Source organism: Pseudophryne corroboree, chromosome 7, assembly GCF_028390025.1.
Source record: "Pseudophryne corroboree isolate aPseCor3 chromosome 7, aPseCor3.hap2, whole genome shotgun sequence".
Taxonomy (NCBI): domain Eukaryota; kingdom Metazoa; phylum Chordata; class Amphibia; order Anura; family Myobatrachidae; genus Pseudophryne; species Pseudophryne corroboree.
In genome coordinates this window covers 372,553,545-372,561,457 of record NC_086450.1, presented here as the reverse complement: position 1 = coordinate 372,561,457, position 7,913 = coordinate 372,553,545, and positions in this window count along the sequence as shown.

Here is a 7,913-nt window from a genome sequence, read left to right as displayed (position 1 = left end):
GCAATTTAGATTTCAGTTTGAACACACCCCACCCAAATCTAACTCTCTCTGCACATGTTATATCTGAACCCCCCTCCCCTCCCCCCCTGCAGTACACATGGTTTTGCCCATTAGCTAACACATTTGAAGAAAGAAGTTATTTTAAAACTAAGGGAGACATGTACTAAGCAGTGATAAAAGTGGAGAAGTGAGCCAGTGGAGAAGCTGCCCATGGCAACCAATCAGCTGCTCTGTATACTTTTATAGTATGCAAATGATAAATGTTACATCAATGCTGATTGGTTGCCATGAGCAACTTCTCCACTGGCTCACTTCTCCACAGTTATCACTGCTTAGTACATGTCCCCCTAAACTTGTTCCCACATTAGTTTATATCACTGCTACTACCATGGCGTAACATGTATATGCAGATTTACTGTGGGGTAACGTGTGTAAGAGGCTGCGTGGTTTATTGTGCATAACAGACACTACTGTGCTTGCAATGTGACTGATCCCTCTTTAATTATCACAAAGCAGGGGCGGAACTGCCGAAAACAGCTCTGTTGTCCCCGTTCCATTCCTGCTGTAATAGAGGAGCCAGTTAGTATGTGGCTCCCCACTCCTGCAATTACACCTCATTAATGCCCCCCATGGTAAGTATGAAGGGGACTCTTGTTGAGGCATATTGGCACTGACGTTTGACCAATTAAAACAAAACTGCATTGGTGTCAGTGGGCATCAGTATTACACAGCCAGCATGTTTTGAGGCAGCCCAGTTGCGACCTCGGAGGCAGAATGGGGGCGTGCTGACAGGGGAGTTAAATAGAACTGCCCCTGAACGATATGGAACGGTGAGGAGGCCAGCATGAGGAGAGGGAGCTGTGCCCGTGCTACAAGGCAGCGCCAGTGGCAGCATTTGTGATGATGCCTGAGGTGAGGCGGAGACTGACAGAGCACAGTGGACGGAGTGGGAGGGAGCTGCAGGAGGGTGTCTGGAGAGGCAGCGGTGCGGCGTGCTTTGCACTTCTATTGAAAAAGGAATGCAGCGCTGAAAGTGACGATTATATCAGGTGCTGGGGTTCTATTTAGGAGCAGGACTAGGCCAGTAATCTTTCCCTCTGTGTGGTGCCCAGCCCAAAGGAGGAGCCAGATCAAAGGCAGTCAGCAAGAGGCGGAGAAATGAGCTGTGCCCTGAAATAGATTGAAACCTGCAGAGCTGGACTTGAAGACCACGGACAGATCTGTTATATTGTGCCACTTCCAGAGGCGGATTGGCCATAGGGCTTACAGGGAAGATTCCTGGTGGGCCGACGCACCTGTGGGGCCTGTTTTGTTTGAGGACATGTGGTCCTATTTATAGACATAATGAATAAGATGCAAAATAATTTGCATAAATGAAAATTACTTTGCCACTTAGCCTGTGATTGCAGATGATCTTGTGTATGCTCTGTCTGCCTGCTTGGCTGACATATAATATTGAGTGAATAGTGATTGGGATACGGTTGGTGTAATAAGCAAGAAAATATAAATTTCTAAAGAATGATATAGTTTCCTAAATTCTAAAGGTGTATCATATAATGTGCTCATAATATTTAATTTCATTTCCTCTCAACTTCCCCCTTGATGTTAGACATGCCCACTATCTGGCAAGTCTTGGGGGATGGGGGGGGGGGGAGGGGGTGCTGCTGTCATGGACCATGGCTGGACCTTACACCTCAGGTGTTGCCCATGTGGGGCCACTAGTGCATATTTTTCTAGGGCCGCTTTTTGTTCCCAATCCGCCCCTGGGCACTTCTCACACAAATCTCTATAGAACCCATCTATATTTAATTATAGAGTGATACAAGTCCTAGCCCTTATAGTAATATATAAGACCTAACCCTCCTGTCCCACAGCCTAAACCTCCCCGTCGTGATTAACCCTAACCCTCCTGTCCTGCAGCCTAACACTTACCCTCCCCTCTCCCACAGCCTAACTCTAACCCTCCTCTCCTGCAACCTAACGTCCCCCAGTGCCTACCCCCCAATGTGGCGGAGGGTGTCAATCCATATTCCTGGTCACACAGTGTAGTAATTAGAGATGAGCGCCTGAAATTTTTCGGGTTTTGTGTTTTGGTTTTGGGTTCGGTTCCGCGGCCTTGTTTTGGGTTCGAACGCGTTTTGGCAAAACCTCACCGAATTTTTTTTGTCGGATTCGGGTGTGTTTTGGATTCGGGTGTTTTTTTCAAAAAACACTAAAAAACAGCTTAAATCATAGAATTTGGGGGTCATTTTGATCCCAAAGTATTATTAACCTCAAAAACCATAATTTACACTCATTTTCAGTCTATTCTGAATACCTCACACCTCACAATATTATTTTTAGTCCTAAAATTTGCACCGAGGTCGCTGTGTGAGTAAGATAAGCGACCCTAGTGGCCGACACAAACACCGGGCCCATCTAGGAGTGGCACTGCAGTGTCACGCAGGATGTCCCTTCCAAAAAACCCTCCCCAAACAGCACATGACGCAAAGAAAAAAAGAGGCGCAATGAGGTAGCTGTGTGAGTAAGATTAGCGACCCTAGTGGCCGACACAAACACCGGGCCCATCTAGGAGTGGCACTGCAGTGTCACGCAGGATGGCCCTTCTAAAAAACCCTCCCCAAACAGCACATGACGCAAAGAAAAAAAGAGGCGCAATGAGGTAGCTGTGTGAGTAAGATTAGCGACCCTAGTGGCCGACACAAACACCGGGCCCATCTAGGAGTGGCACTGCAGTGTCACGCAGGATGGCCCTTCCAAAAAACCCTCCCCAAACAGCACATGAAGCAAAGAAAAAAAGAGGCGCAATGAGGTAGCTGACTGTGTGAGTAAGATTAGCGACCCTAGTGGCCGACACAAACACCGGGCCCATCTAGGAGTGGCACTGCAGTGTCACGCAGGATGTCCCTTCCAAAAAACCCTCCCCAAACAGCACATGACGCAAAGAAAAAAAGAGGCGCAATGAGGTAGCTGTGTGAGTAAGATTAGCGACCCTAGTGGCCGACACAAACACCGGGCCCATCTAGGAGTGGCACTGCAGTGTCACGCAGGATGTCCCTTCCAAAAAACCCTCCCCAAACAGCACATGACGCAAAGAAAAAAAGAGGCGCAATGAGGTAGCTGACTGTGTGAGTAAGATTAGCGACCCTAGTGGCCGACACAAACACCGGGCCCATCTAGGAGTGGCACTGCAGTGTCACGCAGGATGTCCCTTCCAAAAAACCCTCCCCAAACAGCACATGACGCAAAGAAAAAAAGAGGCGCAATGAGGTAGCTGACTGTGTGAGTAAGATTAGCGACCCTAGTGGCCGACACAAACACCGGGCCCATCTAGGAGTGGCACTGCAGTGTCACGCAGGATGTCCCTTCCAAAAAACCCTCCCCAATCAGCACATGATGCAAAGAAAAAGAAAAGAAAAAAGAGGTGCAAGATGGAATTGTCCTTGGGCCCTCCCACCCACCCTTATGTTGTATAAACAAAACAGGACATGCACACTTTAACCAACCCATCATTTCAGTGACAGGGTCTGCCACACGACTGTGACTGATATGACGGGTTGGTTTGGACCCCCCCCAAAAAAGAAGCAATTAATCACTCCTTGCACAAACTGGCTCTACAGAGGCAAGATGTCCACCTCATCTTCACCCTCCGATATATCACCGTGTACATCCCCCTCCTCACAGATTATCAATTCGTCCCCACTGGAATCCACCATCTCAGCTCCCTGTGTACTTTGTGGAGGCAATTGCTGCTGGTCAATGTCTCCGCGGAGGAATTGATTATAATTCATTTTAATGAACATCATCTTCTCCACATTTTCTGGATGTAACCTCGTACGCCGATTGCTGACAAGGTGAGCGGCGGCACTAAACACTCTTTCGGAGTACACACTTGTGGGAGGGCAACTTAGGTAGAATAAAGCCAGTTTGTGCAAGGGCCTCCAAATTGCCTCTTTTTCCTGCCAGTATAAGTACGGACTGTGTGACGTGCCTACTTGGATGCGGTCACTCATATAATCCTCCACCATTCTATCAATGTTGAGAGAATCATATGCAGTGACAGTAGACGACATGTCCGTAATCGTTGTCAGGTCCTTCAGTCCGGACCAGATGTCAGCATCAGCAGTCGCTCCAGACTGCCCTGCATCACCGCCAGCGGGTGGGCTCGGAATTCTGAGCCTTTTCCTCGCACCCCCAGTTGCGGGAGAATGTGAAGGAGGAGATGTTGACAGGTCGCGTTCCACTTGACTTGACAATTTTGTCACCAGCAGGTCTTTCAACCCCAGCAGACCTGTGTCTGCCGGAAAGAGAGATCCAAGGTAGGCTTTAAATCTAGGATCGAGCACGGTGGCCAAAATGTAGTGCTCTGATTTCAACAGATTGACCACCCGTGAATCCTTGTTAAGCGAATGAAGGGCTGCATCCACAAGTCCCACATGCCTAGCGGAATCGCTCCCTTTTAGCTCCTTCTTCAATGCCTCCAGCTTCTTCTGCAAAAGCCTGATGAGGGGAATGACCTGACTCAGGCTGGCAGTGTCTGAACTGACTTCACGTGTGGCAAGTTCAAAGGGCATCAGAACCTTGCACAACGTTGAAATCATTCTCCACTGCACTTGAGACAGGTGCATTCCACCTACTATTTCGTGCTCAATTGTATAGGCTTGAATGGCCTTTTGCTGCTCCTCCAACCTCTGAAGCATATAGAGGGTTGAATTCCACCTCGTTACCACTTCTTGCTTCAGATGATGGCAGGGCAGGTTCAGTAGTTTTTGGTGGTGCTCCAGTCTTCTGTACGTGGTGCCTGTACGCCGAAAGTGTCCCGCAATTTTTCTGGCCACCGACAGCATCTCTTGCACGCCCCTGTCGTTTTTTAAAAAATTCTGCACCACCAAATTCAAGGTATGTGCAAAACATGGGACGTGCTGGAATTTGCCCATATGTAATGCACACACAATATTGCTGGCGTTGTCCGATGCCACAAATCCACAGGAGAGTCCAATTGGGGTAAGCCATTCCGCGATGATCTTCCTCAGTTGCCGTAAGAGGTTTTCAGCTGTGTGCGTATTCTGGAAAGCGGTGATACAAAGCGTAGCCTGCCTAGGAAAGAGTTGGCGTTTGCGAGATGCTGCTACTGGTGCCGCCGCTGCTGTTCTTGCGGCGGGAGTCCATACATCTACCCAGTGGGCTGTCACAGTCATATAGTCCTGACCCTGCCCTGCTCCACTTGTCCACATGTCCGTGGTTAAGTGGACATTGGGTACAACTGCATTTTTTAGGACACTGGTGAGTCTTTTTCTGACGTCCGTGTACATTCTCGGTATCGCCTGCCTAGAGAAGTGGAACCTAGATGGTATTTGGTAACGGGGGCACACTGCCTCAATAAATTGTCTAGTTCCCTGTGAACTAACGGCGGATACCGGACGCACGTCTAACACCAACATAGTTGTCAAGGACTCAGTTATCCGCTTTGCAGTAGGATGACTGCTGTGATATTTCATCTTCCTCGCAAAGGACTGTTGAACAGTCAATTGCTTACTGGAAGTAGTACAAGTGGGCTTACGACTTCCCCTTACGAATTGCCAGTGACATGGCCTGCAGGACTATTGGCATTCCTGGGGAAGGAGGAAATTGACACTGAGGGAGTTGGTGGGGTGGTTTGCGTGAGCTTGGTTACAAGAGGAAGGGATTTACTGGTCAGTGGACTGCTTCCGCTGTCACCCAAAGTTTTTGAACTTGTCACTGACTTATTATGAATGCGCTGCAGGTGACGTATAAAGGAGGATGTTCCGAGGTGGTTAACGTCCTTACCCCTACTTATTACAGCTTGACAAAGGGAACACACGGCTTGACACCTGTTGTCCGCATTTCTGGTGAAATACCTCCACACCGAAGAGCTGATTTTTTTGGTATTTTCACCTGGCATGTCAACGGCCATATTCCTCCCACGGACAACAGGTGTCTCCCCGGGTGCCTGACTTAAACAAACCACCTCACCATCAGAATCCTCCTGGTCAATTTCCTCCCCAGCGCCAGCAACACCCATATCCTCCTCATCCTGGTGTACTTCAACACTGACATCTTCAATCTGACTATCAGGAACTGGACTGCGGGTGCTCCTTCCAGCACTTGCAGGGGGCGTGCAAATGGTGGAAGGCGCATGCTCTTCACGTCCAGTGTTGGGAAGGTCAGGCATCGCAACCGACACAATTGGACTCTCCTTGTGGATTTGGGATTTCAAAGAGCGCACAGTTCTTTGCGGTGCTTTTGCCAGCTTGAGTCTTTTCAGTTTTCTAGCGAGAGGCTGAGTGCTTCCATCCTCATGTGAAGCTGAACCACTAGCCATGAACATAGGCCAGGGCCTCAGCCGTTCCTTGCCACTCCGTGTGGTAAATGGCATATTGGCAAGTTTACGCTTCTCCTCCGACAATTTTATTTTAGGTTTTGGAGTCCTTTTTTTACTGATATTTGGTGTTTTGGTTTTGACATGCTCTGTACTATGCCATTGGGCATCGGCCTTGGCAGACGACGTTGCTGGCATTTCATCGTCTCGGCCATGACTAGTGGCAGCAGCTTCAGCACGAGGTGGAAGTGGATCTTGATCTTTCCCTAATTTTGGAACCTCAACATTTTTGTTCTCCATATTTTAATAGGCACAACTAAAAGGCACCTCAGGTAAACAATGGAGATGGATGGATTGGATACTAGTATACAATTATGGACGGGCTGCCGAGTGCCGACACAGAGGTAGCCACAGCCGTGAACTACCGCACTGTACTGTGTCTGCTGCTAATATAGACTGGTTGATAAAGAGATAGTATACTCGTAACTAGTATGTATGTATAAAGAATGAAAAAAAAACCACGGTTAGGTGGTATATACAATTATGGACGGGCTGCCGAGTGCCGACACAGAGGTAGCCACAGCCGTGAACTACCGCACTGTACTGTGTCTGCTGCTAATATATAGACTGGTTGATAAAGAGATAGTATACTCGTAACTAGTATGTATGTATAAAGAAAGAAAAAAAAACCACGGTTAGCTGGTATATACAATTATGGACGGGCTGCCGAGTGCCGACACAGAGGTAGCCACAGCCGTGAACTACCGCACTGTACTGTGTCTGCTGCTAATATATAGACTGGTTGATAAAGAGATAGTATACTCGTAACTAGTATGTATGTATAAAGAAAGAAAAAAAAACCACGTTAGGTGGTATATACAATTATGGACGGGCTGCCGAGTGCCGACACAGAGGTAGCCACAGCCGTGAACTACCGCACTGTACTGTGTCTGCTGCTAATATATAGACTGGTTGATAAAGAGATAGTATACTCGTAACTAGTATGTATGTATAAAGAAAGAAAAAAAAACCACGGTTAGGTGGTATATACAATTATGGACGGGCTGCCGAGTGCCGACACAGAGGTAGCCACAGCCGTGAACTACCGCACTGTACTGTGTCTGCTGCTAATATATAGACTGGTTGATAAAGAGATAGTATACTCGTAACTAGTATGTATGTATAAAGAAAGAAAAAAAAACCACGGTTAGGTGGTATATACAATTATGGACGGGCTGCCGAGTGCCGACACAGAGGTAGCCACAGCCGTGAACTACCGCACTGTACTGTGTCTGCTGCTAATATATAGACTGGTTGATAAAGAGATAGTATACTCGTAACTAGTATGTATGTATAAAGAAAGAAAAAAAAACCACGGTTAGGTGGTATATACAATTATGGACGGGCTGCCGAGTGCCGACACAGAGGTAGCCACAGCCGTGAACTACCGCACTGTACTGTGTCTGCTGCTAATATATAGACTGGTTGATAAAGAGATAGTATACTCGTAACTAGTATGTATGTATAAAGAAAGAAAAAAAAACCACGGTTAGGTGGTATATACAATTATGGA